This window comes from Phyllobates terribilis, unplaced genomic scaffold (assembly GCF_046119375.1).
Source record: "Phyllobates terribilis strain yellow unplaced genomic scaffold, ASM4611937v1 Scaffold_196__1_contigs__length_3587587, whole genome shotgun sequence".
In the NCBI taxonomy this organism is placed as follows: Eukaryota; Metazoa; Chordata; class Amphibia; order Anura; family Dendrobatidae; genus Phyllobates; species Phyllobates terribilis.
The window spans coordinates 3488200-3511692 of NW_027362956.1; the positions used below are offsets into that span (position 1 = coordinate 3488200).

Below are 23493 nucleotides of genomic sequence, written 5' to 3' on the forward strand. Positions count from 1 at the left end.
CAGATGACAAGCTCATTTTGGTTCAACTTCAGCAACTGTGCATTGCATTGCCATGTAATGTAATGTAATGCAATGCTATCTATCTAGCTCTCCCTCTATACTTCCTTTTGGATAAACAGACATATTAGGCAAGCATTTTGGAGCTTTCACCTAAATAACTACAGGTGGTGAGATAAGCTGCACAATATAATTGACCTTTCAGTATATTGTTGCACACACACCATCTATTTAGCAAATGCCCTTGTTATCAACAGCAGCCTTTTAAACTCACCTGAGCTAACAGGTATGTGAGCTGGTTACTCTGCTGCGCTTAAAATTTCTTTTTTGGTTTGCTACAATGCCTTTTCTGAAACGTTGTCTCCCTCTGCTGGAACACTGACTTCTTTCATTTAATGCCTGCAGACTATAAAAGAGAAACCAACCCAAAAAGTTTGGTTGATTAGTCTGTGGCATTCTTTTAAACTGTTGCTTATGGCGGTCTCTGTGAGCTTCTCAGTGACATTCAGCCATCCAGGTATCCCGCCTGCAGTAGACGGAACGTGGCAATGGAACGCTGGCTGCGCGTGTCATAATAGGCTCTGAGCCTTTATATACCTGCGCACAGCAGCAGCCACCTTCAGTCTGCTGCTGGACAGCCAGCAGCAGCAGCAGCAGGAGAGGTAATTAATCAGCAACCCTCCTGCTAAGGGTAGACAGCTGCTCGTTCCACCCCCCCCCCCGCCTTAATTGGTTCTCCTCCCTTCCAACGGTGTTGAGGCGGGTGGGAACAGCCGGGGGTTGAGGGTACTGTGCTAAAAGAGGTGGAGTTATGCAGATCTAAAACGCGTGGATTGCAGCAGCAGCAAGCCGAAAAGTGCAGGCATGTGAGGGATCTAGAGGTTGACAGCATGTCTTCTTAACGGGAGTCCAGGTGGCCATCTCCACAAATGGACTTTTCAGAATCCTTGGGTGGCACCGTAGTCGGAAACCAATTCTGGTTATCGCTTCTCGGCCTTTTGGCTAAGATCAAGTGTAGTATCTGTTCTTATCAGTTTAATATCTGATACGTCCCCTATCTGGGGACCATATATTAAATGGATTTTTAGAACAGGGAGATGGAAAAAGAGCTTGCTCTGTCCACTCCACGCATTGACCTGGTATTGCAGTATCTCCAGTACCGGTGCACCCCTTCTTTAATGCAGTTTCTAAAATCAGAAAGAATTGAATTCAATGCTTTTTGTTCATTTTGCTTGTTTGTCGGATTTTGGGATGGACTCTTTGGCTTTGCTTTTCTTCTCCTCATTGGATTTTTCATGTTAAAAGTTGCAGAAGCCAGATGACAAGCTCATTTTGGTTCAACTTCAGCAACTGTGCATTGCATTGCCATGTAATGTAATGTAATGCAATGCTATCTATCTAGCTCTCCCTCTATACTTCCTTTTGGATAAACAGACATATTAGGCAAGCATTTTGGAGCTTTCACCTAAATAACTACAGGTGGTGAGATAAGCTGCACAATATAATTGACCTTTCAGTATATTGTTGCACACACACCATCTATTTAGTAAATGCCCTTGTTATCAACAGCAACCTTTTAAACTCACCTGAGCTAACAGGTATGTGAGCTGGTTACTCTGCTGCGCTTAAAATTTCTTTTTTGGTTTGCTACAATGCCTTTTCTGAAACGTTGTCTCCCTCTGCTGGAACACTGACTTCTTTCATTTAATGCCTGCAGACTATAAAAGAGAAACCAACCCAAAAAGTTTGGTTGATTAGTCTGTGGCATTCTTTTAAACTGTTGCTTATGGCGGTCTCTGTGAGCTTCTCAGTGACATTCAGCCATTCAGGTATCCCGCCTGCAGTAGACGGAATGTGGCAATGGAACGCTGGCTGCGCGTGTCATAATAGGCTCTGAGCCTTTATATACCTGCGCACAGCAGCAGCCACCTTCAGTCTGCTGCTGGACAGCCAGCAGCAGCAGCAGGAGAGGTAATTAATCAGCAACCCTCCTGCTAAGGGTAGACAGCTGCTCGTTCCACCCCCCCCCGCCTTAATTGGTTCTCCTCCCTTCCAACGGTGTTGAGGCGGGTGGGAACAGCCGGGGGTTGAGGGTACTGTGCTAAAAGAGGTGGAGTTATGCAGATCTAAAACGCGTGGATTGCAGCAGCAGCAAGCCGAAAAGTGCAGGCATGTGAGGGATCTAGAGGTTGACAGCATGTCTTCTTAACGGGAGTCCAGGTGGCCATCTCCACAAATGGACTTTTCAGAATCCTTGGGTGGCACCGTAGTCGGAAACCAATTCTGGTTATCGCTTCTCGGCCTTTTGGCTAAGATCAAGTGTAGTATCTGTTCTTATCAGTTTAATATCTGATACGTCCCCTATCTGGGGACCATATATTTAATGGATTTTTAGAACAGGGAGATGGAAAAAGAGCTTGCTCTGTCCACTCCACGCATTGACCTGGTATTGCAGTATCTCCAGGACCGGTGCACCCCTTCTTTAATGCAGTTTCTAAAATCAGAAAGAATTGAATTCAATGCTTTTTGTTCATTTTGCTTGTTTGTCGGATTTTGGGATGGCCTCTTTGGCTTTGCTTTTCTTCTCCTCATTGGATTTTTCATGTTAAAAGTTGCAGAAGCCAGATGACAAGCTCATTTTGGTTCAACTTCAGCAACTGTGCATTGCATTGCCATGTAATGTAATGTAATGCAATGCTATCTATCTAGCTCTCCCTCTATACTTCCTTTTGGATAACCAGACATATTAGGCAAGCATTTTGGAGCTTTCACCTAAATAACTACAGGTGGTGAGATAAGCTGCACAATATAATTGACCTTTCAGTATATTGTTGCACACACACCATCTATATAGCAAATGCCCTTGTTATCAACAGCAGCCTTTTAAACTCACCTGAGCTAACAGGTATGTGAGCTGGTTACTCTGCTGCGCTTAAAATTTCTTTTTTGGTTTGCTACAATGCCTTTTCTGAAACGTTGTCTCCCTCTGCTGGAACACTGACTTCTTTCATTTAATGCCTGCAGACTATAAAAGAGAAACCAACCCAAAAAGTTTGGTTGATTAGTCTGTGGCATTCTTTTAAACTGTTGCTTATGGCGGTCTCTGTGAGCTTCTCAGTGACATTCAGCCATCCAGGTATCCCGCCTGCAGTAGACGGAATGTGGCAATGGAACGCTGGCTGCGTATGTCATAATAGGCTCTGAGCCTTTATATACCTGCGCACAGCAGCAGCCACCTTCAGTCTGCTGCTGGACAGCCAGCAGCAGCAGCAGCAGGAGAGGTAATTAATCAGCAACCCTCCTGCTAAGGGTAGACAGCTGCTCGTTCCACCCCCCCCCCCGCCTTAATTGGTTCTCCTCCCTTCCAACGGTGTTGAGGCGGGTGGGAACAGCCGGGGGTTGAGGGTACTGTGCTAAAAGAGGTGGAGTTATGCAGATCTAAAACGCGTGGATTGCAGCAGCAGCAAGCCGAAAAGTGCAGGCATGTGAGGGATCTAGAGGTTGACAGCATGTCTTCTTAACGGGAGTCCAGGTGGCCATCTCCACAAATGGACTTTTCAGAATCCTTGGGTGGCACCGTAGTCGGAAACCAATTCTGGTTATCGCTTCTCGGCCTTTTGGCTAAGATCAAGTGTAGTATCTGTTCTTATCAGTTTAATATCTGATACGTTCCCTATCTGGGGACCATATATTAAATGGATTTTTAGAACAGGGAGATGGAAAAAGAGCTTGCTCTGTCCACTCCACGCATTGACCTGGTATTGCAGTATCTCCAGGACCGGTGCACCCCTTCTTTAATGCAGTTTCAAAAATCAGAAAGAATTAAATTCAATGCTTTTTGTTCATTTTGCTTGTTTGTCGGATTTTGGGATGGACTCTTTGGCTTTGCTTTTCTTCTCCTCATTGGATTTTTCATGTTAAAAGTTGCAGAAGCCAGATGACAAGCTCATTTTGGTTCAACTTCAGCAACTGTGCATTGCATTGCCATGTAATGTAATGTAATGCAATGCTATCTATCTAGCTCTCCCTCTATACTTCCTTTTGGATAAACAGACATATTAGGCAAGCATTTTGGAGCTTTCACCTAAATAACTACAGGTGGTGAGATAAGCTGCACAATATAATTGACCTTTCAGTATATTGTTGCACACACACCATCTATTTAGCAAATGCCCTTGTTATCAACAGCAGCCTTTTAAACTCACCTGAGCTAACAGGTATGTGAGCTGGTTACTATGCTGCGCTTAAAATTTCTTTTTTGGTTTGCTACAAAGCCTTTTCTGAAACGTTGTCTCCCTCTGCTGGAACACTGACTTCTTTCATTTAATGCCTGCAGACTATAAAAGAGAAACCAACCCAAAAAGTTTGGTTGATTAGTCTGTGGCATTCTTTTAAACTGTTGCTTATGGCGGTCTCTGTGAGCTTCTCAGTGACATTCAGCCATCCAGGTATCCCGCCTGCAGTAGACGGAATGTGGCAATGGAACGCTGGCTGCGCGTGTCATAATAGGCTCTGAGCCTTTATATACCTGCGCACAGCAGCAGCCACCTTCAGTCTGCTGCTGGACAGCCAGCAGCAGCAGCAGCAGGAGAGGTAATTAATCAGCAACCCTCCTGCTAAGGGTAGACAGCTGCTCGTTCCACCCCCCCCCCCCCGCCTTAATTGGTTCTCCTCCCTTCCAACGGTGTTGAGGCGGGTGGGAACAGCCGGGGGTTGAGGGTACTGTGCTAAAAGAGGTGGAGTTATGCAGATCTAAAACGCGTGGATTGCAGCAGCAGCAAGCCGAAAAGTGCAGGCATGTGAGGGATCTAGAGGTTGACAGCATGTCTTCTTAACGGGAGTCCAGGTGGCCATCTCCACAAATGGACTTTTCAGAATCCTTGGGTGGCACCGTAGTCGGAAACCAATTCTGGTTATCGCTTCTCGGCCTTTTGGCTAAGATCAAGTGTAGTATCTGTTCTTATCAGTTTAATATCTGATACGTCCCCTATCTGGGGACCATATATTAAATGGATTTTTAGAACAGGGAGATGGAAAAAGAGCTTGCTCTGTCCACTCCACGCATTGACCTGGTATTGCAGTATCTCCAGGACCGGTGCACCCCTTCTTTAATGCAGTTTCTAAAATCAGAAAGAATTGAATTCAATGCTTTTTGTTCATTTTGCTTGTTTGTCGGATTTTGGGATGGACTCTTTGGCTTTGCTTTTCTTCTCCTCATTGGATTTTTCATGTTAAAAGTTGCAGAAGCCAGATGACAAGCTCATTTTGGTTCAACTTCAGCAACTGTGCATTGCATTGCCATGTAATGTAATGTAATGCAATGCTATCTATCTAGCTCTCCCTCTATACTTCCTTTTGGATAAACAGACATATTAGGCAAGCATTTTGGAGCTTTCACCTAAATAACTACAGGTGGTGAGATAAGCTGCACAATATAATTGACCTTTCAGTATATTGTTGCACACACACCATCTATTTAGCAAATGCCCTTGTTATCAACAGCAGCCTTTTAAACTCACCTGAGCTAACAGGTATGTGAGCTGGTTACTCTGCTGCGCTTAAAATTTCTTTTTTGGTTTGCTACAATGCCTTTTCTGAAACGTTGTCTCCCTCTGCTGGAACACTGACTTCTTTCATTTAATGCCTGCAGACTATAAAGGAGAAACCAACCCAAAAAGTTTGGTTGATTAGTCTGTGGCATTCTTTTAAACTGTTGCTTATGGCGGTCTCTGTGAGCTTCTCAGTGACATTCAGCCATCCAGGTATCCCGCCTGCAGTAGACGGAATGTGGCAATGGAACGCTGGCTGCGCGTGTCATAATAGGCTCTGAGCCTTTATATACCTGCGCACAGCAGCAGCCACCTTCAGTCTGCTGCTGGACAGCCAGCAGCAGCAGCAGCAGGAGAGGTAATTAATCAGCAACCCTCCTGCTAAGGGTAGACAGCTGCTTGTTCCACCCCCCCCCCGCCTTAATTGGTTCTCCTCCCTTCCAACGGTGTTGAGGCGGGTGGGAACAGCCGGGGGTTGAGGGTACTGTGCTAAAAGAGGTGGAGTTATGCAGATCTAAAACGCGTGGATTGCAGCAGCAGCAAGCCGAAAAGTGCAGGCATGTGAGGGATCTAGAGGTTGACAGCATGTCTTCTTAACGGGAGTCCAGGTGGCCATCTCCACAAATGGACTTTTCAGAATCCTTGGGTGGCACCGTAGTCGGAAACCAATTCTGGTTATCGCTTCTCGGCCTTTTGGCTAAGATCAAGTGTAGTATCTGTTCTTATCAGTTTAATATCTGATACGTCCCCTATCTGGGGACCATATATTAAATGGATTTTTAGAACAGGGAGATGGAAAAAGAGCTTGCTCTGTCCACTCCACGCATTGACCTGGTATTGCAGTATCTCCAGGACCGGTGCACCCCTTCTTTAATGCAGTTTCTAAAATCAGAAAGAATTGAATTCAATGCTTTTTGTTCATTTTGCTTGTTTGTCGGATTTTGGGATGGACTCTTTGGCTTTGCTTTTCTTCTCCTCATTGGATTTTTCATGTTAAAAGTTGCAGAAGCCAGATGACAAGCTCATTTTGGTTCAACTTCAGCAACTGTGCATTGCATTGCCATGTAATGTAATGTAATGCAATGCTATCTATCTAGCTCTCCCTCTATACTTCCTTTTGGATAAACAGACATATTAGGCAAGCATTTTGGAGCTTTCACCTAAATAACTACAGGTGGTGAGATAAGCTGCACAATATAATTGACCTTTCAGTATATTGTTGCACACACACCATCTATTTAGCAAATGCCCTTGTTATCAACAGCAGCCTTTTAAACTCACCTGAGCTAACAGGTATGTGAGCTGGTTACTCTGCTGCGCTTAAAATTTCTTTTTTGGTTTGCTACAATGCCTTTTCTGAAACGTTGTCTCCCTCTGCTGGAACACTGACTTCTTTCATTTAATGCCTGCAGACTATAAAATAGAAACCAACCCAAAAAGTTTGGTTGATTAGTCTGTGGCATTCTTTTAAACTGTTGCTTATGGCGGTCTCTGTGAGCTTCTCAGTGACATTCAGCCATCCAGGTATCCCGCCTGCAGTAGACGGAATGTGGCAATGGAACGCTGGCTGCGCGTGTCATAATAGGCTCTGAGCCTTTATATACCTGCGCACAGCAGCAGCCACCTTCAGTCTGCTGCTGGACAGCCAGCAGCAGCAGCAGCAGGAGAGGTAATTAATCAGCAACCCTCCTGCTAAGGGTAGACAGCTGCTCGTTCCACCCCCCCCCCGCCTTAATTGGTTCTCCTCCCTTCCAACGGTGTTGAGGCGGGTGGGAACAGCCGGGGGTTGAGGGTACTGTGCTAAAAGAGGTGGAGTTATGCAGATCTAAAACGCGTGGATTGCAGCAGCAGCAAGCCGAAAAGTGCAGGCATGTGAGGGATCTAGAGGTTGACAGCATGTCTTCTTAACGGGAGTCCAGGTGGCCATCTCCACAAATGGACTTTTCAGAATCCTTGGGTGGCACCGTAGTCGGAAACCAATTCTGGTTATCGCTTCTCGGCCTTTTGGCTAAGATCAAGTGTAGTATCTTTCGAAAAGGCGGTTTTGGATGTTGGCCGCCCTAGTAGATTGATACATTATGCACACTGGGGTTTAGGCGCTTGTTAGTACGCCAGGTGGCTAATATAGTCATCTGGTGGAAAGCATGGCCCCCCAGGATCGACGCCATTGGGCCGGGGAAGATCGAAAGCCCGAAGTGTGAAGTGCCCCAGGAGTGGTGACCCTGGGGTGCCTTAACTCACTGGGATTGGGAACCCCACTTGAGTTTATGGCACATTTGCACAAGCACTTCAAATTTTCTTTCTTCGCACACACCCTTATTCCGGGCCTTCTGGCCTTAGGATGGGGAATTTTTCAATTCCCGGTCGAAGGTCCGGGCAGTATTATACTGTGAAACCTTCACTATTTATTTAATTTCTTTGTCACTGTGTGTCCACTTATTCACGTGTGTCACGTCCTACTAGGATTTTGTCGGGATGCGGTTCCCTTACGGGTTCCTCTCTTGGCAGGTCTAGGGGGGGAGTGTGTGGCCATCAGGTTCCGCTCCCCCCTGAACCCCCCTGGCTCTCCTCTTTCGGGAGGAGAGCGTTGTTGGCTCCCCTCTTCCGGGAGGGGAGCACAGTCTTTGGCTCCCAGTGCCTTGCTCGGGTGAGAACTCGGGCAGGTGCTGGGGGTAAGATTGGGTCGCCTCTGGCTCCGGCTGGAGGTGGCTATTTGTCCCTGTTCCTCGCTGTGGCCTTCTGGCTCGGAGGGACGGGGAATGGTTTGGGGGACCCTTCTCCTTTTGGAGAGGGTTTCAAGAAGACCAGCATCCTAGTGCACTTTTTTTGTGACACTTGTCACTTTTTTAAGCGCACTCGGGTTTTGTACATGAATTCGGGCTTTCGATAAAAAAAAAAAAAGACAAGAATCTGTTCTTATCAGTTTAATATCTGATACGTCCCCTATCTGGGGACCATATATTAAATGGATTTTTAGAACAGGGAGATGGAAAAAGAGCTTGCTCTGTCCACTCCACGCATTGACCTGGTATTGCAGTATCTCCAGGACCGGTGCACCCCTTCTTTAATGCAGTTTCTAAAATCAGAAAGAATTGAATTCAATGCTTTTTGTTCATTTTGCTTGTTTGTCGGATTTTGGGATGGACTCTTTGGCTTTGCTTTTCTTCTCCTCATTGGATTTTTCATGTTAAAAGTTGCAGAAGCCAGATGACAAGCTCATTTTGGTTCAACTTCAGCAACTGTGCATTGCATTGCCATGTAATGTAATGTAATGCAATGCTATCTATCTAGCTCTCCCTCTATACTTCCTTTTGGATAAACAGACATATTAGGCAAGCATTTTGGAGCTTTCACCTAAATAACTACAGGTGGTGAGATAAGCTGCACAATATAATTGACCTTTCAGTATATTGTTGCACACACACCATCTATTTAGCAAATGCCCTTGTTATCAACAGCAGCCTTTTAAACTCACCTGAGCTAACAGGTATGTGAGCTGGTTACTCTGCTGCGCTTAAAATTTCTTTTTTGGTTTGCTACAATGCCTTTTCTGAAACGTTGTCTCCCTCTGCTGGAACACTGACTTCTTTCATTTAATGCCTGCAGACTATAAAAGAGAAACCAACCCAAAAAGTTTGGTTGATTAGTCTGTGGCATTCTTTTAAACTGTTGCTTATGGCGGTCTCTGTGAGCTTCTCAGTGACATTCAGCCATCCAGGTATCCCGCCTGCAGTAGACGGAACGTGGCAATGGAACGCTGGCTGCGCGTGTCATAATAGGCTCTGAGCCTTTATATACCTGCGCACAGCAGCAGCCACCTTCAGTCTGCTGCTGGACAGCCAGCAGCAGCAGCAGCAGGAGAGGTAATTAATCAGCAACCCTCCTGCTAAGGGTAGACAGCTGCTCGTTCCACCCCCCCCCCCGCCTTAATTGGTTCTCCTCCCTTCCAACGGTGTTGAGGCGGGTGGGAACAGCCGGGGGTTGAGGGTACTGTGCTAAAAGAGGTGGAGTTATGCAGATCTAAAACGCGTGGATTGCAGCAGCAGCAAGCCGAAAAGCGCAGGCATGTGAGGGATCTAGAGGTTGACAGCATGTCTTCTTAACGGGAGTCCAGGTGGCCATCTCCACAAATGGACTTTTCAGAATCCTTGGGTGGCACCGTAGTCGGAAACCAATTCTGGTTATCGCTTCTCGGCCTTTTGGCTAAGATCAAGTGTAGTATCTGTTCTTATCAGTTTAATATCTGATACGTCCCCTATCTGGGGACCATATATTAAATGGATTTTTAGAACAGGGAGATGGAAAAAGAGCTTGCTCTGTCCACTCCACGCATTGACCTGGTATTGCAGTATCTCCAGGACCGGTGCACCCCTTCTTTAATGCAGTTTCTAAAATCAGAAAGAATTGAATTCAATGCTTTTTGTTCATTTTGCTTGTTTGTCGGATTTTGGGATGGACTCTTTGGCTTTGCTTTTCTTCTCCTCATTGGATTTTTCATGTTAAAAGTTGCAGAAGCCAGATGACAAGCTCATTTTGGTTCAACTTCAGCAACTGTGCATTGCATTGCCATGTAATGTAATGTAATGCAATGCTATCTATCTAGCTCTCCCTCTATACTTCCTTTTGGATAAACAGACATATTAGGCAAGCATTTTGGAGCTTTCACCTAAATAACTACAGGTGGTGAGATAAGCTGCACAATATAATTGACCTTTCAGTATATTGTTGCACACACACCATCTATTTAGCAAATGCCCTTGTTATCAACAGCAGCCTTTTAAACTCACCTGAGCTAACAGGTATGTGAGCTGGTTACTCTGCTGCGCTTAAAATTTCTTTTTTGGTTTGCTACAATGCCTTTTCTGAAACGTTGTCTCCCTCTGCTGGAACACTGACTTCTTTCATTTAATGCCTGCAGACTATAAAAGAGAAACCAACCCAAAAAGTTTGGTTGATTAGTCTGTGGCATTCTTTTAAACTGTTGCTTATGGCGGTCTCTGTGAGCTTCTCAGTGACATTCAGCCATCCAGGTATCCCGCCTGCAGTAGACGGAATGTGGCAATGGAACGCTGGCTGCGCGTGTCATAATAGGCTCTGAGCCTTTATATACCTGCGCACAGCAGCAGCCACCTTCAGTCTGCTGCTGGACAGCCAGCAGCAGCAGCAGCAGGAGAGGTAATTAATCAGCAACCCTCCTGCTAAGGGTAGACAGCTGCTCGTTCCACCCCCCCCCCGCCTCAATTGGTTCTCCTCCCTTCCAACGGTGTTGAGGCGCGTGGGAACAGCCGGGGGTTGAGGGTACTGTGCTAAAAGAGGTGGAGTTATGCAGATCTAAAACGCGTGGATTGCAGCAGCAGCAAGCCGAAAAGTGCAGGCATGTGAGGGATCTAGAGGTTGACAGCATGTCTTCTTAACGGGAGTCCAGGTGGCCATCTCCACAAATGGACTTTTCAGAATCCTTGGGTGGCACCGTAGTCGGAAACCAATTCTGGTTATCGCTTCTCGGCCTTTTGGCTAAGATCAAGTGTAGTATCTGTTCTTATCAGTTTAATATCTGATACGTCCCCTATCTGGGGACCATATATTAAATGGATGTTTAGAACAGGGAGATGGAAAAAGAGCTTGCTCTGTCCACTCCACACGTTGACCTGGTATTGCAGTATCTCCAGGACCGGTGCACCCCTTCTTTAATACAGTTTCTAAAATCAGAAAGAATTGAATTCAATGCTTTTTGTTCATTTTGCTTGTTTGTCGGATTTTGGGATGGACTCTTTGGCTTTGCTTTTCTTCTCCTCATTGGATTTTTCATGTTAAAAGTTGCAGAAGCCAGATGACAAGCTCATTTTGGTTCAACTTCAGCAACTGTGCATTGCATTGCCATGTAATGTAATGTAATGCAATGCTATCTATCTAGCTCTCCCTCTATACTTCCTTTTGGATAAACAGACATATTAGGCAAGCATTTTGGAGCTTTCACCTAAATAACTACAGGTGGTGAGATAAGCTGCACAATATAATTGACCTTTCAGTATATTGTTGCACACACACCATCTATTTAGCAAATGCCCTTGTTATCAACAGCAGCCTTTTAAACTCACCTGAGCTAACAGGTATGTGAGCTGGTTACTCTGCTGCGCTTAAAATTTCTTTTTTGGTTTGCTACAATGCCTTTTCTGAAACGTTGTCTCCCTCTGCTGGAACACTGACTTCTTTCATTTAATGCCTGCAGACTATAAAAGAGAAACCAACCCAAAAAGTTTGGTTGATTAGTCTGTGGCATTCTTTTAAACTGTTGCTTATGGCGGTCTCTGTGAGCTTCTCAGTGACATTCAGCCATCCAGGTATCCCGCCTGCAGTAGACGGAACGTGGCAATGGAACGCTGGCTGCGCGTGTCATAATAGGCTCTGAGCCTTTATATACCTGCGCACAGCAGCAGCCACCTTCAGTCTGCTGCTGGACAGCCAGCAGCAGCAGCAGCAGGAGAGGTAATTAATCAGCAACCCTCCTGCTAAGGGTAGACAGCTGCTCGTTCCACCCCCCCCCCGCCTTAATTGGTTCTCCTCCCTTCCAACGGTGTTGAGGCGGGTGGGAACAGCCGGGGGTTGAGGGTACTGTGCTAAAAGAGGTGGAGTTATGCAGATCTAAAACGCGTGGATTGCAGCAGCAGCAAGCCGAAAAGTGCAGGCATGTGAGGGATCTAGAGGTTGACAGCATGTCTTCTTAACGGGAGTCCAGGTGGCCATCTCCACAAATGGACTTTTCAGAATCCTTGGGTGGCACCGTAGTCGGAAACCAATTCTGGTTATCGCTTCTCGGCCTTTTGGCTAAGATCAAGTGTAGTATCTGTTCTTATCAGTTTAATATCTGATACGTCCCCTATCTGGGGACCATATATTAAATGGATTTTTAGAACAGGGAGATGGAAAAAGAGCTTGCTCTGTCCACTCCACGCATTGACCTGGTATTGCAGTATCTCCAGGACCGGTGCACCCCTTCTTTAATGCAGTTTCTAAAATCAGAAAGAATTGAATTCAATGCTTTTTGTTCATTTTGCTTGTTTGTCGGATTTTGGGATGGACTCTTTGGCTTTGCTTTTCTTCTCCTCATTGGATTTTTCATGTTAAAAGTTGCAGAAGCCAGATGACAAGCTCATTTTGGTTCAACTTCAGCAACTGTGCATTGCATTGCCATGTAATGTAATGTAATGCAATGCTATCTATCTAGCTCTCCCTCTATACTTCCTTTTGGATAAACAGACATATTAGGCAAGCATTTTGGAGCTTTCACCTAAATAACTACAGGTGGTGAGATAAGCTGCACAATATAATTGACCTTTCAGTATATTGTTGCACACACACCATCTATTTAGTAAATGCCCTTGTTATCAACAGCAGCCTTTTAAACTCACCTGAGCTAACAGGTATGTGAGCTGGTTACTCTGCTGCGCTTAAAATTTCTTTTTTGGTTTGCTACAATGCCTTTTCTGAAACGTTGTCTCCCTCTGCTGGAACACTGACTTCTTTCATTTAATGCCTGCAGACTATAAAAGAGAAACCAACCCAAAAAGTTTGGTTGATTAGTCTGTGGCATTCTTTTAAACTGTTGCTTATGGCGGTCTCTGTGAGCTTCTCAGTGACATTCAGCCATTCAGGTATCCCGCCTGCAGTAGACGGAATGTGGCAATGGAACGCTGGCTGCGCGTGTCATAATAGGCTCTGAGCCTTTATATACTTGCGCACAGCAGCAGCCACCTTCAGTCTGCTGCTGGACAGCCAGCAGCAGCAGCAGCAGGAGAGGTAATTAATCAGCAACCCTCCTGCTAAGGGTAGACAGCTGCTCGTTCCACCCCCCCCCCCGCCTTAATTGGTTCTCCTCCCTTCCAACGGTGTTGAGGCGGGTGGGAACAGCCGGGGGTTGAGGGTACTGTGCTAAAAGAGGTGGAGTTATGCAGATCTAAAACGCGTGGATTGCAGCAGCAGCAAGCCGAAAAGTGCAGGCATGTGAGGGATCTAGAGGTTGACAGCATGTCTTCTTAACGGGAGTCCAGGTGGCCATGTCCACAAATGGACTTTTCAGAATCCTTCGGTGGCACCGTAGTCGGAAACCAATTCTGGTTATCGCTTCTCGGCCTTTTGGCTAAGATCAAGTGTAGTATCTGTTCTTATCAGTTTAATATCTGATACGTCCCCTATCTGGGGACCATATATTAAATGGATTTTTAGAACAGGGAGATGGAAAAAGAGCTTGCTCTGTCCACTCCACGCATTGACCTGGTATTGCAGTATCTCCAGGACCGGTGCACCCCTTCTTTAATGCAGTTTCTAAAATCAGAAAGAATTGAATTCAATGCTTTTTGTTCATTTTGCTTGTTTGTCGGATTTTGGGATGGACTCTTTGGCTTTGCTTTTCTTCTCCTCATTGGATTTTTCATGTTAAAAGTTGCAGAAGCCAGATGACAAGCTCATTTTGGTTCAACTTCAGCAACTGTGCATTGCATTGCCATGTAATGTAATGTAATGCAATGCTATCTATCTAGCTCTCCCTCTATACTTCCTTTTGGATAAACAGACATATTAGGCAAGCATTTTGGAGCTTTCACCTAAATAACTACAGGTGGTGAGATAAGCTGCACAATATAATTGACCTTTCAGTATATTGTTGCACACACACCATCTATTTAGCAAATGCCCTTGTTATCAACAGCAGCCTTTTAAACTCACCTGAGCTAACAGGTATGTGAGCTGGTTACTCTGCTGCGCTTAAAATTTCTTTTTTGGTTTGCTACAATGCCTTTTCTGAAACGTTGTCTCCCTCTGCTGGAACACTGACTTCTTTCATTTAATGCCTGCAGACTATAAAAGAGAAACCAACCCAAAAAGTTTGGTTGATTAGTCTGTGGCATTCTTTTAAACTGTTGCTTATGGCGGTCTCTGTGAGCTTCTCAGTGACATTCAGCCATCCAGGTATCCCGCCTGCAGTAGACGGAATGTGGCAATGGAACGCTGGCTGCGCGTGTCATAATAGGCTCTGAGCCTTTATATACCTGCGCACAGCAGCAGCCACCTTCAGTCTGCTGCTGGACAGCCAGCAGCAGCAGCAGCAGGAGAGGTAATTAATCAGCAACCCTCCTGCTAAGGGTAGACAGCTGCTTGTTCCACCCCCCCCCCGCCTTAATTGGTTCTCCTCCCTTCCAACGGTGTTGAGGCGGGTGGGAACAGCCGGGGGTTGAGGGTACTGTGCTAAAAGAGGTGGAGTTATGCAGATCTAAAACGCGTGGATTGCAGCAGCAGCAAGCCGAAAAGTGCAGGCATGTGAGGGATCTAGAGGTTGACAGCATGTCTTCTTAACGGGAGTCCAGGTGGCCATCTCCACAAATGGACTTTTCAGAATCCTTGGGTGGCACCGTAGTCGGAAACCAATTCTGGTTATCGCTTCTCGGCCTTTTGGCTAAGATCAAGTGTAGTATCTGTTCTTATCAGTTTAATATCTGATACGTCCCCTATCTGGGGACCATATATTAAATGGATTTTAAGAACAGGGAGATGGAAAAAGAGCTTGCTCTGTCCACTCCACGCATTGACCTGGTATTGCAGTATCTCCAGGACCGGTGCACCCCTTCTTTAATGCAGTTTCTAAAATCAGAAAGAATTGAATTCAATGCTTTTTGTTCATTTTGCTTGTTTGTCGGATTTTGGGATGGACTCTTTGGCTTTGCTTTTCTTCTCCTCATTGGATTTTTCATGTTAAAAGTTGCAGAAGCCAGATGACAAGCTCATTTTGGTTCAACTTCAGCAACTGTGCATTGCATTGCCATGTAATGTAATGTAATGCAATGCTATCTATCTAGCTCTCCCTCTATACTTCATTTTGGATAAACAGACATATTAGGCAAGCATTTTGGAGCTTTCACCTAAATAACTACAGGTGGTGAGATAAGCTGCACAATATAATTGACCTTTCAGTATATTGTTGCACACACACCATCTATTTAGCAAATGCCCTTGTTATCAACAGCAGCCTTTTAAACTCACCTGAGCTAACAGGTATGTGAGCTGGTTACTCTGCTGCGCTTAAAATTTCTTTTTTGGTTTGCTACAATGCCTTTTCTGAAACGTTGTCTCCCTCTGCTGGAACACTGACTTCTTTCATTTAATGCCTGCAGACTATAAAAGAGAAACCAACCCAAAAAGTTTGGTTGATTAGTCTGTGGCATTCTTTTAAACTGTTGCTTATGGCGGTCTCTGTGAGCTTCTCAGTGACATTCAGCCATCCAGGTATCCCGCCTGCAGTAGACGGAATGTGGCAATGGAACGCTGGCTGCGCGTGTCATAATAGGCTCTGAGCCTTTATATACCTGCGCACAGCAGCAGCCACCTTCAGTCTGCTGCTGGACAGCCAGCAGCAGCAGCAGCAGCAGGAGAGGTAATTAATCAGCAACCCTCCTGCTAAGGGTAGACAGCTGCTCGTTCCACCCCCCCCCGCCTTAATTGGTTCTCCTCCCTTCCAACGGTGTTGAGGCGGGTGGGAACAGCCGGGGGTTGAGGGTACTGTGCTAAAAGAGGTGGAGTTATGCAGATCTAAAACGCGTGGATTGCAGCAGCAGCAAGCCGAAAAGTGCAGGCATGTGAGGGATCTAGAGGTTGACAGCATGTCTTCTTAACGGGAGTCCAGGTGGCCATCTCCACAAATGGACTTTTCAGAATCCTTGGGTGGCACCGTAGTCGGAAACCAATTCTGGTTATCGCTTCTCGGCCTTTTGGCTAAGATCAAGTGTAGTATCTGTTCTTATCAGTTTAATATCTGATACGTCCCCTATCTGGGGACCATATATTAAATGGATTTTTAGAACAGGGAGATGGAAAAAGAGCTTGCTCTGTCCACTCCACGCATTGACCTGGAATTGCAGTATCTCCAGGACCGGTGCACCCCTTCTTTAATGCAGTTTCTAAAATCAGAAAGAATTGAATTCAATGCTTTTTGTTCATTTTGCTTGTTTGTCGGATTTTGGGATGGACTCTTTGGCTTTGCTTTTCTTCTCCTCATTGGATTTTTCATGTTAAAAGTTGCAGAAGCCAGATGACAAGCTCATTTTGGTTCAACTTCAGCAACTGTGCATTGCATTGCCATGTAATGTAATGTAATGCAATGCTATCTATCTAGCTCTCCCTCTATACTTCCTTTTGGATAAACAGACATATTAGGCAAGCATTTTGGAGCTTTCACCTAAATAACTACAGGTGGTGAGATAAGCTGCACAATATAATTGACCTTTCAGTATATTGTTGCACACACACCATCTATTTAGCAAATGCCCTTGTTATCAACAGCAGCCTTTTAAACTCACCTGAGCTAACAGGTATGTGAGCTGGTTACTCTGCTGCGCTTAAAATTTCTTTTTTGGTTTGCTACAATGCCTTTTCTGAAACGTTGTCTCCCTCTGCTGGAACACTGACTTCTTTCATTTAATGCCTGCAGACTATAAAAGAGAAACCAACCCAAAAAGTTTGGTTGATTAGTCTGTGGCATTCTTTTAAACTGTTGCTTATGGCGGTCTCTGTGAGCTTCTCAGTGACATTCAGCCATCCAGGTATCCCGCCTGCAGTAGACGGAACGTGGCAATGGAACGCTGGCTGCGCGTGTCATAATAGGCTCTGAGCCTTTATATACCTGCGCACAGCAGCAGCCACCTTCAGTCTGCTGCTGGACAGCCAGCAGCAGCAGCAGCAGGAGAGGTAATTAATCAGCAACCCTCCTGCTAAGGGTAGACAGCTGCTCGTTCCACCCCCCCCCCCGCCTTAATTGGTTCTCCTCCCTTCCAACGGTGTTGAGGCGGGTGGGAACAGCCGGGGGTTGAGGGTACTGTGCTAAAAGAGGTGGAGTTATGCAGATCTAAAACGCGTGGATTGCAGCAGCAGCAAGCCGAAAAGTGCAGGCATGTGAGGGATCTAGAGGTTGACAGCATGTCTTCTTAACGGGAGTCCAGGTGGCCATCTCCACAAATGGACTTTTCAGAATCCTTGGGTGGCACCGTAGTCGGAAACCAATTCTGGTTATCGCTTCTCGGCCTTTTGGCTAAGATCAAGTGTAGTATCTGTTCTTATCAGTTTAATATCTGATACGTCCCCTATCTGGGGACCATATATTAAATGGATTTTTAGAACAGGGAGATGGAAAAAGAGCTTGCTCTGTCCACTCCACGCATTGACCTGGTATTGCAGTATCTCCAGGACCGGTGCACCCCTTCTTTAATGCAGTTTCTAAAATCAGAAAGAATTGAATTCAATGCTTTTTGTTCATTTTGCTTGTTTGTCGGATTTTGGGATGGACTCTTTGGCTTTGCTTTTCTTCTCCTCATTGGATTTTTCATGTTAAAAGTTGCAGAAGCCAGATGACAAGCTCATTTTGGTTCAACTTCAGCAACTGTGCATTGCATTGCCATGTAATGTAATGTAATGCAATGCTATCTATCTAGCTCTCCCTCTATACTTCCTTTTGGATAAACAGACATATTAGGCAAGCATTTTGGAGCTTTCACCTAAATAACTACAGGTGGTGAGATAAGCTGCACAATATAATTGACCTTTCAGTATATTGTTGCACACACACCATCTATTTAGCAAATGCCCTTGTTATCAACAGCAGCCTTTTAAACTCACCTGAGCTAACAGGTATGTGAGCTGGTTACTCTGCTGCGCTTAAAATTTCTTTTTTGGTTTGCTACAATGCCTTTTCTGAAACGTTGTCTCCCTCTGCTGGAACACTGACTTCTTTCATTTAATGCCTGCAGACTATAAAAGAGAAACCAACCCAAAAAGTTTGGTTGATTAGTCTGTGGCATTCTTTTAAACTGTTGCTTATGGCGGTCTCTGTGAGCTTCTCAGTGACATTCAGCCATCCAGGTATCCCGCCTGCAGTAGACGGAATGTGGCAATGGAACGCTGGCTGCGCGTGTCATAATAGGCTCTGAGCCTTTATATACCTGCGCACAGCAGCAGCCACCTTCAGTCTGCTGCTGGACAGCCAGCAGCAGCAGCAGCAGGAGAGGTAATTAATCAGCAACCCTCCTGCTAAGGGTAGACAGCTGCTCGTTCCACCCCCCCCCCCGCCTTAATTGGTTCTCCTCCCTTCCAACGGTGTTGAGGCGGGTGGGAACAGCCGGGGGTTGAGGGTACTGTGCTAAAAGAGGTGGAGTTATGCAGATCTAAAACGCGTGGATTGCAGCAGCAGCAAGCCGAAAAGTGCAGGCATGTGAGGGATCTAGAGGTTGACAGCATGTCTTCTTAACGGGAGTCCAGGTGGCCATCTCCACAAATGGACTTTTCAGAATCCTTGGGTGACACCGTAGTCGGAAACCAATTCTGGTTATCGCTTCTCGGCCTTTTGGCTAAGATCAAGTGTAGTATCTGTTCTTATCAGTTTAATATCTGATACGTCCCCTATCTGGGGACCATATATTAAATGGATTTTTAGAACAGGGAAATGGAAAAAGAGCTTGCTCTGTCCACTCCACGCGTTGACCTGGTATTGCAGTATCTCCAGGACCGGTGCACCCCTTCTTTAATGCAGTTTCTAAAATCAGAAAGAATTGAATTCAATGCTTTTTGTTCATTTTGCTTGTTTGTCGGATTTTGGGATGGACTCTTTGGCTTTGCTTTTCTTCTCCTCATTGGATTTTTCATGTTAAAAGTTGCAGAAGCCAGATGACAAGCTCATTTTGGTTCAACTTCAGCAACTGTGCATTGCATTGCCATGTAATGTAATGTAATGCAATGCTATCTATCTAGCTCTCCCTCTATACTTCCTTTTGGATAAACAGACATATTAGGCAAGCATTTTGGAGCTTTCACCTAAATAACTACAGGTGGTGAGATAAGCTGCACAATATAATTGACCTTTCAGTATATTGTTGCACACACACCATCTATTTAGCAAATGCCCTTGTTATCAACAGCAGCCTTTTAAACTCACCTGAGCTAACAGGTATGTGAGCTGGTTACTCTGCTGCGCTTAAAATTTCTTTTTTGGTTTGCTACAATGCCTTTTCTGAAACGTTGTCTCCCTCTGCTGGAACACTGACTTCTTTCATTTAATGCCTGCAGACTATAAAAGAGAAACCAACCCAAAAAGTTTGGTTGATTAGTCTGTGGCATTCTTTTAAACTGTTGCTTATGGCGGTCTCTGTGAGCTTCTCAGTGACATTCAGCCATCCAGGTATCCCGCCTGCAGTAGACGGAATGTGGCAATGGAACGCTGGCTGCGCGTGTCATAATAGGCTCTGAGCCTTTATATACCTGCGCACAGCAGCAGCCACCTTCAGTCTGCTGCTGGACAGCCAGCAGCAGCAGCAGCAGGAGAGGTAATTAATCAGCAACCCTCCTGCTAAGGGTAGACAGCTGCTCGTTCCACCCCCCCCCCCCGCCTTAATTGGTTCTCCTCCCTTCCAACGGTGTTGAGGCGGGTGGGAACAGCCGGGGGTTGAGGGTACTGTGCTAAAAGAGGTGGAGTTATGCAGATCTAAAACGCGTGGATTGCAGCAGCAGCAAGCCGAAAAGTGCAGGCATGTGAGGGATCTAGAGGTTGACAGCATGTCTTCTTAACGGGAGTCCAGGTGGCCATCTCCACAAATGGACTTTTCAGAATCCTTGGGTGACACCGTAGTCGGAAACCAATTCTGGTTATCGCTTCTCGGCCTTTTGGCTAAGATCAAGTGTAGTATCTGTTCTTATCAGTTTAATATCTGATACGTCCCCTATCTGGGGACCATATATTAAATGGATTTTTAGAACAGGGAAATGGAAAAAGAGCTTGCTCTGTCCACTCCACGCGTTGACCTGGTATTGCAGTATCTCCAGGACCGGTGCACCCCTTCTTTAATGCAGTTTCTAAAATCAGAAAGAATTGAATTCAATGCTTTTTGTTCATTTTGCTTGTTTGTCGGATTTTGGGATGGACTCTTTGGCTTTGCTTTTCTTCTCCTCATTGGATTTTTCATGTTAAAAGTTGCAGAAGCCAGATGACAAGCTCATTTTGGTTCAACTTCAGCAACTGTGCATTGCATTGCCATGTAATGTAATGTAATGCAATGCTATCTATCTAGCTCTCCCTCTATACTTCCTTTTGGATAAACAGACATATTAGGCAAGCATTTTGGAGCTTTCACCTAAATAACTACAGGTGGTGAGATAAGCTGCACAATATAATTGACCTTTCAGTATATTGTTGCACACACACCATCTATTTAGCAAATGCCCTTGTTATCAACAGCAGCCTTTGAAACTCACCTGAGCTAACAGGTATGTGAGCTGGTTACTCTGCTGCGCTTAAAATTTCTTTTTTGGTTTGCTACAATGCCTTTTCTGAAACGTTGTCTCCCTCTGCTGGAACACTGACTTCTTTCATTTAATGCCTGCAGACTATAAAAGAGAAACCAACCCAAAAAGTTTGGTTGATTAGTCTGTGGCATTCTTTTAAACTGTTGCTTATGGCGGTCTCTGTGAGCTTCTCAGTGACATTCAGCCATCCAGGTATCCCGCCTGCAGTAGACGGAATGTGGCAATGGAACGCTGGCTGCGCGTGTCATAATAGGCTCTGAGCCTTTATATACCTGCGCACAGCAGCAGCCACCTTCAGTCTGCTGCTGGACAGCCAGCAGCAGCAGCAGCAGGAGAGGTAATTAATCAGCAACCCTCCTGCTAAGGGTAGACAGCTGCTCGTTCCACCCCCCCCGCCTTAATTGGTTCTCCTCCCTTCCAACGGTGTTGAGGCGGGTGGGAACAGCCGGGGGTTGAGGGTACTGTGCTAAAAGAGGTGGAGTTATGCAGATCTAAAACGCGTGGATTGCAGCAGCAGCAAGCCGAAAAGTGCAGGCATGTGAGGGATCTAGAGGTTGACAGCATGTCTTCTTAACGGGAGTCCAGGTGGCCATCTCCACAAATGGACTTTTCAGAATCCTTGGGTGGCACCGTAGTCGGAAACCAATTCTGGTTATCGCTTCTCGGCCTTTTGGCTAAGATCAAGTGTAGTATCTGTTCTTTTAAGAACACAAGAGCTACGATCTACACTTGACGAGAGCGATCGAACTCGGAAGGAGAAGAGCTTCGGAGCCCAGCTGACATCGGAGAAGGAAGGCGGATATCGGTGGGAGGAAGAAGCTCTAAAGAATCCAGAAGAAGACGAAGACTCGGAGAAGAATCGGGCTGTCCTGTGGAATCTTCGAGGAAGAAAATCATCGAGACAAAGACCTTTCGGGGAATTTGTCCAGAACACGACGGGAGAAGAATCTGCATAGCTCCACCCATTCCGGGAAGAGTTCCAGATCCAGCTCCAAGAAGTAACTGCAGGAGGAAAGCCATGGCAAGCGCTGCGAGGAAGGCCGAAAAGAAGAGCCTGGAGCAGGGGACAGCCAGGAGGGCCCAGCCAGGAGCCGATTCTGACCCCAAGGACTCTGCCTCCACGACTGGCCAGCAGAAGGGACCCCAGAAGCCCCGCCACGAAGCTCCAGCCCTGGAGCCATGGATGCGGCAGACGGTGGCCCTGAAGCTGAAGGAAGTGGATGGGAGGGTGCCGGACATGTCCTCGGACGTGTTCTGCCAGAAGATGCTGCTGGATCGAGGCTTCTCCAGGTCGGACACCCTCAGCATCCAGACCTTCTTGACGGGGATCTTCTTCGTCACCTTCGCCACTGTGAACACCTGCAGGAGGTTCTGGGAAATGGTAAGCGCAAAAGGACCGGATAATTCTTTCTCTGCCTTTACAGGTAGCTGCCCTATCCAGAGGGACGAAAGGAGGATCACGGTCTCCATGCGCAACCCGCACACCCCAGGCCAAGACATCTGTACCTTCCTGAGACGCTTCTGTTTGGTTGTGAAGGAACCCTCTCACATCCTGAATGGACTCGGCTTCTGGACAGGTAAGTGGTCGGTGACCGTTAGACTTCACAGGGACCTGGCGTACTCAGACGGACTTCGGCACCTGCCCCCGACATTCTCCCTGGGCAACTCCTACGGCCTCATCTATTACCCGGACATGCCGCGGAACTGCAGGAGATGCGGTAAGAATGGCCACGAGATGAAGGACTGCAAGGAGGATGCCTGCAGGATTTGTCGAGTGACTGGACACAGCTCGAAGGACTGCCCGAAGAAGACGTCCTGCAACCTGTGTGGGCTGGCGGCTCATCTGTACAAGGATTGCCCCAAGCGTGAGAGATCCTGGGCATCGGTGGTTGCGACGACCCCAGCTCCGGAGGACAAGGCCCCGACGACCAGGCCTGTGAAGGTCAAGGACGCGACGACCAAGGCCCCAGCGGCCAAGGCCGAGACGACCAAGGCCAAAGCGGTCAAGGAGTCGGTGGCCAAAGCCCCAGCGACAGTCCCAGCAGCTCCGAAGCAGAAGAAAAAGTCAAAGGAGGGTAAGATTTCTGTCACCCCTCTCTCGATCCCTCCCCCTGCCACCCCCGTCCAATCCCCCCCCACCCCGGCCACCCCTGCTGAAGATTCCACTTCCTCTTCCTCCTTCCCCTACTCCTCAGCAGGTGTCCTTTCCCCTGCCCCGGCAGCCACTCTCCCTCCCCAGACCATGGTAGCGGTGGAATTAACCTTTCCTCCACCCGCCGCTATCTATTCCGAGGAGGATTTTCCCCTTCTTGTCTCCCCAGTTCGAACCCGGGGAAAGAGGAAGGTGGAGGACAGCCCTGCTACTGAATCCTCCAAAAAGAAGATTCTGGATTTCGTAGGCGAAAAGGAGGATACCCTCCCTGAGCCAGAAGAGATGGAGCACATGGTTGAGACCCTGGTGGCCGAGCCAGAAGAGGAGGTACTGGTGGTCGCCGAGATCGAGGCCGCGCTGCTTGACCAGATGGAGGAAGAGGGCCTGCTGGTGATCCCGTCACCAGCAGTCAACACCGACGAGGGACCACCCGACCGGAGTGGTAACTAAGGTGTATTGCCA

At 46.5% G+C, this 23493-nt stretch overlaps 15 non-coding genes and 2 pseudogenes across 15 annotated transcripts; all 17 read left to right on the forward strand.

The window, feature by feature from the left end:
- The first annotated feature begins 979 nt into the window (after positions 1-979).
- LOC141213483 (U2 spliceosomal RNA) lies at positions 980-1170 on the forward strand. The gene has a single exon (XR_012282983.1). It is a non-coding gene; the product is annotated as a U2 spliceosomal RNA (small nuclear RNA).
- A 1116-nt stretch (positions 1171-2286) lies between these two features.
- On the forward strand, positions 2287-2477 carry LOC141213463 (U2 spliceosomal RNA). The gene has a single exon (XR_012282964.1). It is a non-coding gene; the product is annotated as a U2 spliceosomal RNA (small nuclear RNA).
- Positions 2478-3598: 1121 nt separating this feature from the next.
- Positions 3599-3789, forward strand: LOC141213453 (U2 spliceosomal RNA). The gene has a single exon (XR_012282955.1). It is a non-coding gene; the product is annotated as a U2 spliceosomal RNA (small nuclear RNA).
- Positions 3790-4912: 1123 nt separating this feature from the next.
- Positions 4913-5103, forward strand: LOC141213400 (U2 spliceosomal RNA). Its single transcript, XR_012282901.1, has one exon. It is a non-coding gene; the product is annotated as a U2 spliceosomal RNA (small nuclear RNA).
- A 1120-nt stretch (positions 5104-6223) lies between these two features.
- Positions 6224-6414, forward strand: LOC141213401 (U2 spliceosomal RNA). Its single transcript, XR_012282902.1, has one exon. It is a non-coding gene; the product is annotated as a U2 spliceosomal RNA (small nuclear RNA).
- Positions 6415-7534: 1120 nt separating this feature from the next.
- On the forward strand, positions 7535-7626 carry LOC141213558 (U2 spliceosomal RNA; annotated as a pseudogene).
- A 794-nt stretch (positions 7627-8420) lies between these two features.
- Positions 8421-8608, forward strand: LOC141213525 (U2 spliceosomal RNA). The gene has a single exon (XR_012283023.1). It is a non-coding gene; the product is annotated as a U2 spliceosomal RNA (small nuclear RNA).
- Positions 8609-9729: 1121 nt separating this feature from the next.
- LOC141213402 (U2 spliceosomal RNA) lies at positions 9730-9920 on the forward strand. Its single transcript, XR_012282903.1, has one exon. It is a non-coding gene; the product is annotated as a U2 spliceosomal RNA (small nuclear RNA).
- A 1120-nt stretch (positions 9921-11040) lies between these two features.
- LOC141213503 (U2 spliceosomal RNA) lies at positions 11041-11231 on the forward strand. The gene has a single exon (XR_012283002.1). It is a non-coding gene; the product is annotated as a U2 spliceosomal RNA (small nuclear RNA).
- Positions 11232-12351: 1120 nt separating this feature from the next.
- On the forward strand, positions 12352-12542 carry LOC141213403 (U2 spliceosomal RNA). Its single transcript, XR_012282904.1, has one exon. It is a non-coding gene; the product is annotated as a U2 spliceosomal RNA (small nuclear RNA).
- Positions 12543-13663: 1121 nt separating this feature from the next.
- LOC141213405 (U2 spliceosomal RNA) lies at positions 13664-13854 on the forward strand. Its single transcript, XR_012282906.1, has one exon. It is a non-coding gene; the product is annotated as a U2 spliceosomal RNA (small nuclear RNA).
- Positions 13855-14974: 1120 nt separating this feature from the next.
- On the forward strand, positions 14975-15165 carry LOC141213462 (U2 spliceosomal RNA). The gene has a single exon (XR_012282963.1). It is a non-coding gene; the product is annotated as a U2 spliceosomal RNA (small nuclear RNA).
- A 1122-nt stretch (positions 15166-16287) lies between these two features.
- On the forward strand, positions 16288-16478 carry LOC141213404 (U2 spliceosomal RNA). Its single transcript, XR_012282905.1, has one exon. It is a non-coding gene; the product is annotated as a U2 spliceosomal RNA (small nuclear RNA).
- Positions 16479-17599: 1121 nt separating this feature from the next.
- On the forward strand, positions 17600-17790 carry LOC141213406 (U2 spliceosomal RNA). Its single transcript, XR_012282907.1, has one exon. It is a non-coding gene; the product is annotated as a U2 spliceosomal RNA (small nuclear RNA).
- A 1121-nt stretch (positions 17791-18911) lies between these two features.
- LOC141213486 (U2 spliceosomal RNA) lies at positions 18912-19102 on the forward strand. The gene has a single exon (XR_012282986.1). It is a non-coding gene; the product is annotated as a U2 spliceosomal RNA (small nuclear RNA).
- Positions 19103-20224: 1122 nt separating this feature from the next.
- LOC141213487 (U2 spliceosomal RNA) lies at positions 20225-20415 on the forward strand. Its single transcript, XR_012282987.1, has one exon. It is a non-coding gene; the product is annotated as a U2 spliceosomal RNA (small nuclear RNA).
- A 1118-nt stretch (positions 20416-21533) lies between these two features.
- LOC141213542 (U2 spliceosomal RNA) lies at positions 21534-21611 on the forward strand (annotated as a pseudogene).
- Positions 21612-23493: the final 1882 nt, after the last annotated feature.